At 40.3% G+C, this 12,586-nt stretch overlaps 1 long non-coding RNA gene across 1 annotated transcript in view; it reads right to left on the bottom strand.

Annotated features, from left to right (window-relative positions):
• LOC310760257 overlaps positions 1–12,586 on the bottom strand; it is a 92,510-nt gene that overhangs the window by 61,819 nt on the left and 18,105 nt on the right. The window contains exon 2 of the long non-coding RNA XR_014546858.1: positions 2,006–2,166. This is a non-coding gene — a long non-coding RNA (uncharacterized lncRNA). The remainder of the gene's footprint in view (positions 1–2,005; positions 2,167–12,586) is intronic.

The raw sequence follows: 12,586 nt of genomic DNA, 5'->3' as shown, positions 1-12,586 counted from the left end.
CTGGATGCAACTTGATTTAGGAAAAGAGCACCCTCTATCTGTAGCACTTTCTGCAGTCCAATCAACCTGCAACATACTCAGGAAAACACAACCTTTGCTACAACTCATAACGTACATACCAAGAATTCCAGAAGAAAATCACAGATTGGGAGAGCCCAGTCAGAAAATAAATAAAAGGGCTCAGATAAGGTGGTCTCGGCTTGCTTTTAAGAGTTGATCATACCAGCAGCAGAGCCCTCCTTGTATGATACTTTCTTCATTTCCCTACAAATCTGCTGCAAAACTGACATTTGTCAGCCAGGAATGTTTGCAATGAAAATGTATTTATAAGCTTTCCAAGCCCATTATAGGCCAAGCATATCTGATTGAAGATTCGCTAATCTTGTTCAGAACGGCAAAAACTCATTTTCTGCACAGGAAGTTGCTGCACAGTAGCAAAGTCTGCAGGGAAAGTCGGTATTTAAATTGATGAGGTAGGTTATGAATTAAATGTTGAGGCTCCGATGCTCTTAGGCTTTCACGTGGCGGCTTGTGGGAGTGTGGATTGTGTATGAATTGGCACCTCCAGGTGGAGCTGCTGCCAAATTACAGGGTGGTCGTGGATCCTTTCACAGGTTGTCAGAATGATCAGATCAGGGATGGATCTGTCCATTTTGGTTTCTTTCCATTTCTCATTTTCCAAATCTTAAATTCAGTTTGCCACATTTCTGAATCTGGTTGCAATTTATTTTTTTAAGTGTTCATGAAAATTCATCGCAACACGCCTATCCTCTTGTGGCACTACCAGTTCGTGCAACTGGCTCTGTCATGCAATCCCAGCTGGTTGCAAGCATTGCATTATGCAACTGTGGCTTTTTGATCGCTATACCAACATGTCATGCTAAGTTTTAAATGGTGGGAAATAACTGTATGCCTGAATAGTGTCCCAAGTTTCAGCACATGGAATTACAATGCAAAATTTCTACAATTTCCCATGTTAATGGGTTTGGAAATGGACTTTTGTCCTGGAAATAATTAAAACAGAAATGAATGCTAGCCTTTCACTAGATTCCACTAGATTTCCGGAAGTGGCTTTTACAAGGTGTAAGACTTTCACATAAAACACAGAAATGCTCAGGTAAAGAGAGAGCAGGAAAACAGAATAAAGTGCTGTCTGGATGCAGCCTAAGTCTGCAAATTATCATGAATGAGTACAGCCACAAGGCAGCAGAAGTTTAGGATCAGAGTTTCCTTCTCCTAGATGGGCTACCTTCCCCTGTCATGGTACATAATGATTGCATAGTGTGTGAATTTGGGGGATGCATGCTAGAGCATATTGCTGGTTCCAGGTTTTTGCTGATTCTTGAGCAAAATACTCTCAAGAGCCATCTCCTTGAGTTTTCCCCTTTTCCTTCCTACTATTGCCATGCCCTCTTTCCTTGCCTCCCACTCTGGGCCTATTCAGTACCAGCACATGGAGCTAGAGGACAAGGCATGCAAAACCTACTACAGTGGTACCTCGGGTTACATACGCTTCAGGTTACAGACTCCGCTAACCCAGAATTAGTACCTCTGGTTAAGAACTTTGCTTCAGGATGAGAACAGATATCGTATTCCGGCGGCGTGGCAGCAGCGGGAGGCCCCACTAGCTAAAGTGGTGCTTCAGGTTAAGAACAGTTTCAGGTTAAGAATGGACCTCTGGAGCGAATTAAGTACTTAACCCGAGGTACCACTGTACTCCTTCTCCTTACTGCCTTTTCGGAGAGGGCAGGTGAACAAGAAGCAATAGCAAGGAGGACAGGGGCAGAGGAGGCCCCTGGAAATGGGCAGTAGATGCCCAGCAACACGAACTCTGGCACCACTCCCACTAAGAATGTGGAATTGCATAACTCTTACTACTACCAGGAGCTATGCTGCTGCTTAGCATTGTACTTAGCCTCCTCCAGGGTTACGCTGGGGGCAAGATCATAGGATGCATCATCTTTTGTGAGCCTCAAGAAATTGGGGGTGAGAAATCTCTTTGTACCTTCAGTTCAACAGCTTGCTTGTGAAGAAAGGCGACAACGCCAAGAGAGTTGTGGCTGCCTGCTTTTCCGCTGTTGCAAAGTCACCGCTGGCCGCGCCATCCTCTTCTTTTCCCCTGCTGACTCCCAGTGCCTTAGAGCAGGTGAGAACACCAGAATCAATCTGTAATTATAAGAAAATTTACACTTTCCCCAGGAGTTAATATACTTTATTCTAGGCAGTTTTATGGGAGGCAGCAAAGCTTATCCTGAAGCTGATGGTCATAACAATGAAATAATAGTATAATTTTTCCTGCTCGAAATATGGCTTTTAAGAAAATTACATTAAGAGAAAGAGCTGCTCTAGGACCTCATAAGGAAGGTACTTAAAGAGCCATTATCTGCGGAATTCTGGGGAAGTGTCAGGTTCATTTACTATTTGAACTGTATAAAATTCCAAAATATCTTTCTTTTGAGCTATTGCCCACCCTCTTCCACATGGGGTTAGTGAAACATTATTTCATTTTCACTGTTCTTAGGAGACATATTTTGTTTGGGAGATGGCAGCTTCAGAACGCAGACTGCTATAGGCTCATTCAGGCAGAGTGCCTTGGCATCGCTGGAGTTAAAGCACTTTCCATAAATGCATCCTGGCATCTACATAAATAAACACATTAGTTTTCTAAAGGCTTCTGTTTTTATCACAAATGAAAAACTTCACATTCAAATGAATATATATATATATATATATATATATATATATATATGCACTATTATAAGCATAATTGGAGCGCACAGTGCAATTAGAAATTGGAAATTTTGGTCCCATAGCTGTATGCCCAACTAAGCAGCCAATTTCACATGGAAAATACCAGCATGATGAGTCTTTAAAAAATAATAATAGTTCATAATGAGGTAAACCAAGAGGTTCGGGACTTGAAATTCAAAATGACTGAAAATCAGCTATTGCACTTCAATTTCCATGGCCTTATGAGGACAGGAAGGGAAGCTCCAGACACACAGACACACCAGATTAGTCACTGTCCCAAGGGAATTTCTATTCCCACCTATAGCATTTTCATAAAATGTGTACCATATTAAGCTCATCCATTTCGCCAAGGTGCTGAGTAAGTAGAACAGGGTGCTGTGGTTGCTTAGCAACATGCTTTTCCTTCTTCCTTAACATAGGGGGGTGTCTGAGGTGGGGCTGCTTATTTGAAACTGACATTAGCAACTCTGAGGGCACCCAGCATCTGGTTGCTTGGGATCCCTTGAAGAACTAGTGCTGTATTGGCAAGCATCTTCTACAAATACATATTGATCTCTTCTTCAGCTGGCCTCTTTTGAGTGAGCAAAATATACCTATATTGTCCATGCTATTTGTCTCTTGCACGGAAGCAAGCACCACCCTATCTCTGAAATATGTTGCCCCAATTCACTGATTAAGTTACCAGCACCAGCTAAGTCAACCAGGTCCTTCCATTGTCTTCCATGGAGCTAAATGTCATACCTCTACAGGTATTTGCTGGTGAGAGGTGGAAGTGCTTATGTGAAAGCTGTTTTCTGTGTTGGAGTGAATTTTCAGTTTGAATTTCACACAAGTGGCTTTATGCTTGAAAACTGGGCAAGCTGTTGAAGACTTTACTATGTCAAAGACATGTGTAAGTCAGTTGGGTTATTGGATTTTGGCCTAGCAAATGATCACAAATGTATTTACAATATTGATATTTGTCTAACTGCAAGGTGCTAGATGCTGAGACATGGACACCATCTGCACTAGACATCAAAAGCAGCAGCATATCACTTTAAATAGTTGCGGCTTCCTCCAAAGAATCCTGGGAACTGTAGCTTATTAAGGATGCTGGGAGTTCTCAGAAGAACCCCAATTCAGGAAAACCACAGGTGGCAGAAGCCTGTGGTCTCGGGACCCGGCGGGCGCCAGAAGCAGCCCCCAAAACGTTGAAGGGACCCCGTAAGGGGCTCCGGATCGCGGAGGGGGTAGCGGCGCTGTGGGTCGTTGCGCAAACAGCGAAGTGAAGCCGCATTGCTGTTGCCGGTCAGCGCTGTCCTTTCTTCCTGCAACTTTTCTGAACTTTGGAAACTACAACCCGTGAGTAAATTTGGACATTGAAAACTTTCTGAAACTTTTGTCAACTTTCTGAAACTTTTTGAGAACTTTATGAAACTTTTAAAACTTTTAAAAAAGTTGAAATCTGGCTGAAAACGGAGCGAGGATAAGCAGGAAGCCCATCTCCCGCTATACTGAACTTTAAGCAAAGAGCAGGAGGAGTGGAGACAAAAAGTTATGCGTTAACTAAATGCTGGCACCCTGTTAAAGCAGTTTTCTGAGTGAAAGACTTTGAGCTATTGACTTTTGCTGGTTATATTCGGGGTGCACTGATATCCTTCTTCTGTGGCACCAGTGGATTATAAAATAAATAAGAATCTCTGGTGCTGGAGCTGCCTGGATGAGCACCAGTTTGCAACTTTGGATATATTGAATTCAGATTTTGAAACATTCTGAGTTGGAACTGGATACTTTGAAACTGTTGCAGTCAAGGCACTGTAAGAAACACTGTTTTGCTTTAAGTTTTACTCTGCTAAAAATAATACATTGTGGAGGCGATAGACATGGATTTAAATTTATAAGTTTAACTTGGATTTGATCTTTTCCCTGAAGACGTATTAAGCTCCCTCTAGAGGATTTTGGACTTACAGCAGTGACTTTGTTTTACTTTCCCTTTCCCGGCCTCTGTTTGACTATTGCATCTGGGACTCTGCTTTCTCATGGGAACAACTTGGATTGACCTTGGATTACAGATAACTTTGGAATGAGTGGCGCAAGGAGAAGAGGAAGGACTAAACAAACAACTCTAACTTTATCTGCAGCCTCACAGCGTAGATCTTCTGTGCCGGCCTTGCCTTCCACTTTGCCTCCAGACATAGAGGCGGCCTCCCTAATACAGGCAGGGGAGGGTGAGACAGAGGAGCTGCACCTGGGAGATATGGCTTCAGGGACAAGTAGCTCTGTCTTGGAGAAAATTTTGGAGAAACTGGAGGCTCTGGACAAGAAGGCTGATTTGCATACAGCTAAAATTGAACAGAACACAGAAAGCTTGAATAAGCTGACTGGACAAGTTGCACAGAATGCCCAGTCTATTGGAGAATTAAAGGAGGCTGTAGGTGAAAATCGTAAACTGGCTGAAGATACTAGTCAAAGATTGGAAGAACTTGAGAAAGAAGTAAGACCACTCAGCAAACAAGTTGGAGAACATCAGATTTACTTTTTGATGACAGAACTGCGAAACAGGGAGACCAACTTGAGGATACGGTCAATACCAGAGGTGGAAGAAGATAATTTTATTGAATTTCTAACTAAGGAATTTGCCAAGTTTTGGAAGTTAGAGGAAAAAGACTTTAAAATTGTATCTGCTTTCAGGCTTGGCAGAGTCAGAAGGACAGAGAAGCCCAGAGATTGTTTGATAACACTGAGATCAAAGGAGGAAAGGGACAAGATTTTGGGCCTGCACTACGAAAAGTCACTAGACATTTTGGGCAAGAGAATTGAAATCTACAAGGACATTCCTAAGCAGTTGCTGGACCTTAGATCTAACTACACGGAATTGGCAAGACTGTTGAGAAGCAACGCAATTATCTTCAGGTGGGAGTTTCCACAAGGATTATCCTTTACCTACAGAGGGAGAAAGATCAAAATCAAAACGGTGGAAGATAGAGACAAGTTTTTGGGAGCACACGGAGAAGACCTCCACAAAGGACTTGGATTGCCAGCGCCAGAACTTCCAGGGGAGCCCGCCCCCTCGGATCCTCAAGGACCGGAGAACAAGGTACCACCCCAGAAAGAATAACCAGATCTATCCAGGATGTCTCTGCAGCTTTTGAGTTGGAACATAAATGGCTGTAACAGTCCCGAAAAAAGGTCTAAAATTTTTCATATTCTAAAAAAGGAACAATTGGACATTATATGCTTACAAGAAACACATGTGATTAGGCTCCATAGAAAGGTGTTAATAAATAAAAGGCTTGGTCAAGAATTTATATCATCGGATACAGTTAAAAAGAGAGGTGTAGTGATCTATGCAAAAGAGAGCCTTTCACCAAAATTTCTCTTTAAAGATGAAAGTGGAAGAATCCTCGCAATAGAAGTACAGTATCAAGGAGAAAAAATTTTGATATTAGGAATTTATGCTCCAAATGAAGGAAAATCGGATTTTTATAAGAAGTTGCACGAGATCATGCTGGATTATCTGGATTACAACAACGTCATCATGATGGGGGACATGAACGGGGTCGTATCAACAAATATGGATAAGTCACAGAACCAGAACATTACTAAAGAGGGAAGACTACCTAAGACCTTTTTTGAAATGACTGACAATATGGACTGGGTTGACATCTGGAGAGTTAGAAACCCCCTGGGAAGAGAAGGAACATTCTTTTCTGAAGCTCAACTGACTTGGACACGAATCGACCAAATATGGATAACTAGAAGTCTGGCACCTAAGGTGAGGAAGGTGGAAATCTGCCCCAAAACATGCTCCGACCATAACGCCTTGAGAATGGATATGACATTGATCCCAATCGGCTCCTTTAGATGGAAGATGAATGATGGCCTGTTTAGAGATCAAAGAATTGTAAAGAAGGCCCAAAAAACCTTAAAGGACTATTTTGAGATTAATTTGAACACTACGGTGGAAAAAAGAACTATCTGGGATGCAAGTAAAGCTGTGATGAGAGGGTTCTTGATTCAACAGAATTCCTTAAAGAAAAGACTGCAAAATGAAAAGAAAGATAAAATTCTGGAAAGTATCAAAGAGTTGGAGAAGAAGTTAAGATCTAACCCGAAGTCCCAACCGATTCTGAGAGAAATTAAACTTTATCAGGCGCAATATTCCAAGCTGATAAATCAGGAAATAGAATGGAAGATTAAAACAATGAAACAAAAAACTTTTGAATCGGCAAATAAATGTGGGAAACTGCTAGCTTGGCAGTTGAAAAGGAGACAAAGATTAAATACAGTAACAAATTTAGAGGTTGAAGGAAGGAACATTCAGAACCCGGGAGAGATTAGAAAGTGCTTCCAGAGGTATTTTAAAAAGTTATATACTCAAGGGCCACAAGATGAAATAGAGATTACACAATTTTTGGAGAGAAATGGATTAGCAAAGCTGTCAGAAGAAAATAGAACAATTTTAAATGGCAAAATAACACGACAAGAGATTGAACAGGCCATTCTGTGTCTGAAACAGGGCAAATCACCAGGGCCAGATGGACTGACCTCTAACTACTACAAGACATTGAAGGATTATTTGATACAACCTTTGTTGGAGGTCAGTAATGAAATAATGGAGGGGAAGAAGGCGCCTGAATCGTGGAAAGAAGCATTTATCACATTGATTCCAAAGTCAGAAACTGAAAAGACACAACTCAAGAATTACCGTCCCATCTCCCTTTTAAATGTGGATTACAAAATATTTGCAGATGTTTTGGCACGAAGATTTAAGAAAGTTTTAAGTGAGATAATCCATAAAGACCAGGCAGGCTTTCTCCCGGGCAGACATATGTTTACTAACACAAGGAACATCATAGACATATTGGAACTTTTACAAACAAACATAAACACTAAAGCAGTTTTAATTTTTATAGACGCGGAGAAAGCCTTTGACAACATTTCTTGGAAATTTATGAAGGGGAATTTAAAAGAAATGGGAGTGGGACGGGGGTTTGAGAACGGGATTGAGGCAATATATTCAGAACAAAAGGCTAAACTGATAGTTAACAATGTGGTTACAGAAGAGTTTAAAATTGAAAAAGGTACACGACAAGGCTGCCCGATTTCCCCATTACTGTTTATTTCGGTTCTGGAAGTGCTCCTGAATATGATTAGGGGGGACCGGTTGGTGGAAGGGATTCAGGTCGGAGCGAAACAATATAAACTTAAAGCTTTTGCAGATGACCTAGTTCTGACATTACAGGAGCCGGAGTCTAGTTTGAAAAGAGTACTACAACTGATTCAAAACTTTGGTCGAGTGGCAGGATTTAAGTTAAATAAGCAAAAAACTAAAGTTTTGGGGAAAAACGTGACAGATATTGAGTTGGAACAGCTTCAGAAAGAGACAGAACTAAATGTGGTTAAAAAAGTTAAATACCTAGGGGTAAACATAACAGCAAAAAATCTGAGTTTATTTAAAGATAATTATGAAAAATGTTGGTCAGAGATTAAGAGAGACTTGGATAGTTGGTCAAGACTAAAACTTTCTTTGTTAGGCCGAATAGCTGCCATCAAGATGAATGTATTGCCAAAAATGTTATTTTTGTTTCAGACACTGCAGATTGTAGACAAGACAGAGTGCTTCCGGAAGTGGCAGAAAGATATTTCTAAATTTGTCTGGCAGGGCAAAAAGCCCAGAATCAAATTTAAAATATTAACAGATGCGAAAGAAAGAGGGGGCTTTGCCCTGCCAGATTTAAAGTTGTATTATGAAGCTGCAGCTTTCTGCTGGTTAAAAGATTGGTTACTTCTTGAAGATACGGATGTCTTGGATTTGGAAGGTTTTAATAATGCGTTTGGATGGCATGCATATTTATGGTATGATAAAGCTAAGATAAATAAGGCCTTCAAGAACCATATTGTCAGAAAATCAGTCTTTAATGTCTGGACAAAATATAAAGACTTACTGGAGAATAAAACTCCGAGGTGGCTGTCACCCCTGGAGGCTAAGGCTCGGAAAAGAGCCAATATGGAGGCCAACTGGCCAAAATATTGGGAGATAATAGAAAAGGATGGTGACAACTGGAAATTGCAGAGTTTAGAAAAGATGAGAGACAAAGTGCGAGACTGGTTACACTATGCTCAGATTAAAGAAGTGTTTAAAAATGACAAAAAGCTAGGATTCCAAGTGGAAAAGTCAAAGTTAGAAACTGAACTGTTAGAACCTAAGACTAAGGTACTTTCAAGAATGTATAACTTGCTGCTGAAATGGAACACACATGACGAAATGGTAAAATCAACAATGATAAAATGGGCGCAGGATATTGGGTATAATATTATGTTTGAAGATTGGGAAAGGTTGTGGACCTCTGGGCTGAACTTCACTGCATGTAATGCGTTGAAGGAAAATGTGATGAAAATGATGTATAGATGGTACATGACCCCTGTTAAACTGGCTAAAATATACCATTCGTCTGATAGCAAATGTTGGAAATGTAAGGAAAATGAAGGAACATTTTTTCACCTCTGGTGGACCTGCCCTAGAGTGAAGGCCTTTTGGGAGAAGATATATAATGAATTAAAAAAGGTGTTTAAATACACCTTCACTAAGAAATCAGAGGCCTTTCTCCTGGGTATTGTCGGCCAGAGTGTGTTAAAAGAGGACAGAACATTCTTTTTGTACGCAACAACAGCAGCAAGAATATTAATTGCCAAGAATTGGAAAACTCAGGAGCTACCCACTGTGGAAGAATGGCAGATGCAACTGATGGACTATATGCAATTAGCCGAGATGACCGGCAGAATTCGAGACCAGGGAGAAGAAAGGATGGAAGAAGACTGGAGGAAATTTAAGATTTATTTACAAAAATATTGTAATTTGGCTGAGTGCTGAATTGGATGCCAGTGCAGACAATTGTCTACCATTAAATTAGATTTAAGGTTGAATTATATGTCAAACCAAATTAAGATTATTAATTAAGATGAATTAAATGATAATTTGTTTGAAACTAATTTAATAATGATGTAAGTGTATGCGGGAGGTGTGGGGGAGTCCCATGTAACAATTGAGAGATGTTAAATGGACAATGATAAGTGCTTATCTAATATATGCTTTATTTGAAAACTTTAATAAATATATTATAAAAAAAAAAAACAGAAGAACCCCAATTCCCTCACAGAACTACAGTTCCTAGAGTGGTTTAACAATGAATTTCTCTTCCCAGAGAACTCTGGAAATTATAGTTCTTTATGATAGTCTACCAAATATGGACACCACCTTGCCCTAGATGGTTTTGGCCCAAGCTACTTGAAGAATGGTGTGCTGTCATGTCAACCTGCCCATTCCACAAGATCAACATCAGAAGTTTGGCTTAGGTGTCCACCTGTTAAGACTGCTGACCACCTGTAGTAAAGTCTTCTCCGCTGTGGCACCTCTCTTGTGGAACTCTGTCCCTTTCAAAGTGTGACAGGCCTCATCTCTTGCAATGTTTAAGAGAGCATGGAACTCCCAGCTCCTCTCAGTGGCTTTTAGTGGGTAACATATCTGGAGAAACTCATTTTGTGTGGCTCTGGGTTTTAATGTTGCTTTGCTGTTTTATTCAATTGATTAATTTATGGAATAAAAGTTTCTTCTCCATCTGTCTTTTATGTATCATAATGCTTGTTAAAAAAATTAAACACAGTGTAAGCTGCTTTGTAAAGAAGATTTCTGAAAAAGTAGGCATAAGTTTATTAATTAAATAAATAAACAAGCAGTGGGAGAAGGCTTTTGTCCTGTTTGTTGGCTACTGTGGGTATCAGACACTGTATTATGTAGGCTTTTGGACTGACCCCCACGGGGCTCTTTTTACATCTTTGGGATGTTTCAACATAAAGAAAGTTACCTTGATTCAGAAAACTGGGATTCATGACCTTCCTATTGATTTTATGGTTCTAATGTAAGCCATCTATCTTTGAGAAAGTAACATCTTATTTCATTAAGGGAAGGTATAACTGCATCATCTTTTAAGACAAGCCTTCTGGTTACGACTCATACTTAGTTTCATCTGTGTTTGCATTCAAAGCAGTAAAATCTGAAACAAAAACACAGAGGAAAAATGCTCTGGAAAACTTTTTTTTTTAACACCTTTAAATCTGACTTCATCATCTGAGACAGCAGTAAACACATTTTTTATGGAAGGTTTTGAAGGCTATGAAAGAGAAGGACGTAAAGTGCCCTAATAGATTTTGAGCAGAAATCCAACCTTTATTGGGGAACTTTAGTGTCCTCAATAACGACTTGTCATTTGTCTCATTAAGCTAGCCTAGAGATTTGTTTTGCCGGACAACATCTGCGGCCTTCTGGTTCATGGAAAATGGAAAAAAGTTACATGACTTGCCATGGCAATGCGGTTGAGTGAATCCGTAATATTCTAAACTGCATTTCACAGGCCAGTGGCCTACAGCAGGCATCACTGACATGGCATCAACAGGCACACATGAGAATATAGAGGCCTCCCTGCCGCCCCCAGTGTCCTCTCCCCACTGCCCCCTCCAGATGAACTTCAAAGTGAAAGCAGTATTCAGCTGTAGCCCGTGGAACAGGCTGCAGTGTGTGCTTCATTGTGAGGGGTGTGTGGTGCCGGCAACAGTTTCTCTGGTTTTCCTATGTGCGCACAGGGCCCAAAAGATTTGTGAACCTTGTCTGACAGAAGTCACTTCCAAAATGGAAGCGTGCCACGTCACCTATGTTCTGCATAGTGCCTAGAGCATGGCAGTGTTCCACAGCAGTCCCTTTCACAAAGCCTGAATGCATATCAGAGTTAAGGCAAGACAACTTCTTGAGGAACCGAAAGAGCAAAGACGTCCTTATTGCAAATTTAGTACTCCATTTAGGTGGAGAATATTGAAGTATAATGCAGTGCACAAGACATAATGTGCCATATGGTATAGTGCAGCCTTGAAGAATTCCCATATGCTCACCCTCCTCATCCTAACAAAGGCATCCCATGTGTTTGCAATAAGCTGGAATTAACTTTTTAAGTTCTTCCCATCCTCTTTTTCTTCTTTTCTTTTCTTTTCTTTTCTTTTTAAGAAGCCTCAGAAATCAAAATAAGATGAGAGAGAAAATGAATACAATAATGGATGAACTTTAAAGAAATAAATTTCAAGTCATTTGAATCTATAATTTCACACCAGGATAGGTTTGTTGTATCTGATTCTTTAAAAGGAGGAAAAAGCCCATCTTCACTTAAATGCACTAACTATTCTATGGTTGGTTAAAAGCCATTTTTGCAGTCGCAGATGGTGTCAGCTGTGATAAGACCTCCTGCAACAGAGATCAATAAAGCTTACTTTAATAGCACTTTTTTTCTTACCCGAGAACCTCCAAAATTATTTTGCGCCACAATGATCGCTATTGGGTGGGAAATAAAAGGAAGCTGAAATCTATCAAAGTTTTCTTAGCAAGGAGGATTAGTTCAGAACGACACAGCATGATAGCTAAAGTTCTCTATCAGCACAAGACTGGCGTGCAGAGAAAGACTGTGATAGTGTTGTGGGGTTTTTTTTCCCTTTTTCATTTCAGGGGCAAGAGACCTTGATTCTTTTAATGAAGAAACAAAGGAACAAAAAAATAGATACACACTGTTTTCAAGAGCCCATGGGCATTCAGTTCAGAATGAACCAGTAATTTAACAAAAGTTTTGGGAGCCTTACAGCTGAATAGTAAGGCTAGAAATTCATCCTGCTTTTTTTAAAATAAAAAGAGCAATGTTTTAAAGGGCATGAGTCTAAAGGTACATACTAAAGGTATGAGTGGTACTTTTGACTTAGGTGAGCCAGGAACGATAGCACACACTCATTGTGAGGACATGCAAAGAAGCCAGAACCAAAG

The sequence above is a fragment of the Podarcis filfolensis genome (assembly GCF_964270895.1).
Source record: "Podarcis filfolensis genome assembly, chromosome: 3".
Taxonomy (NCBI): Eukaryota; Metazoa; Chordata; class Lepidosauria; order Squamata; family Lacertidae; genus Podarcis; species Podarcis filfolensis.
This window is presented reverse-complemented; position numbering and strand designations above follow the sequence as displayed.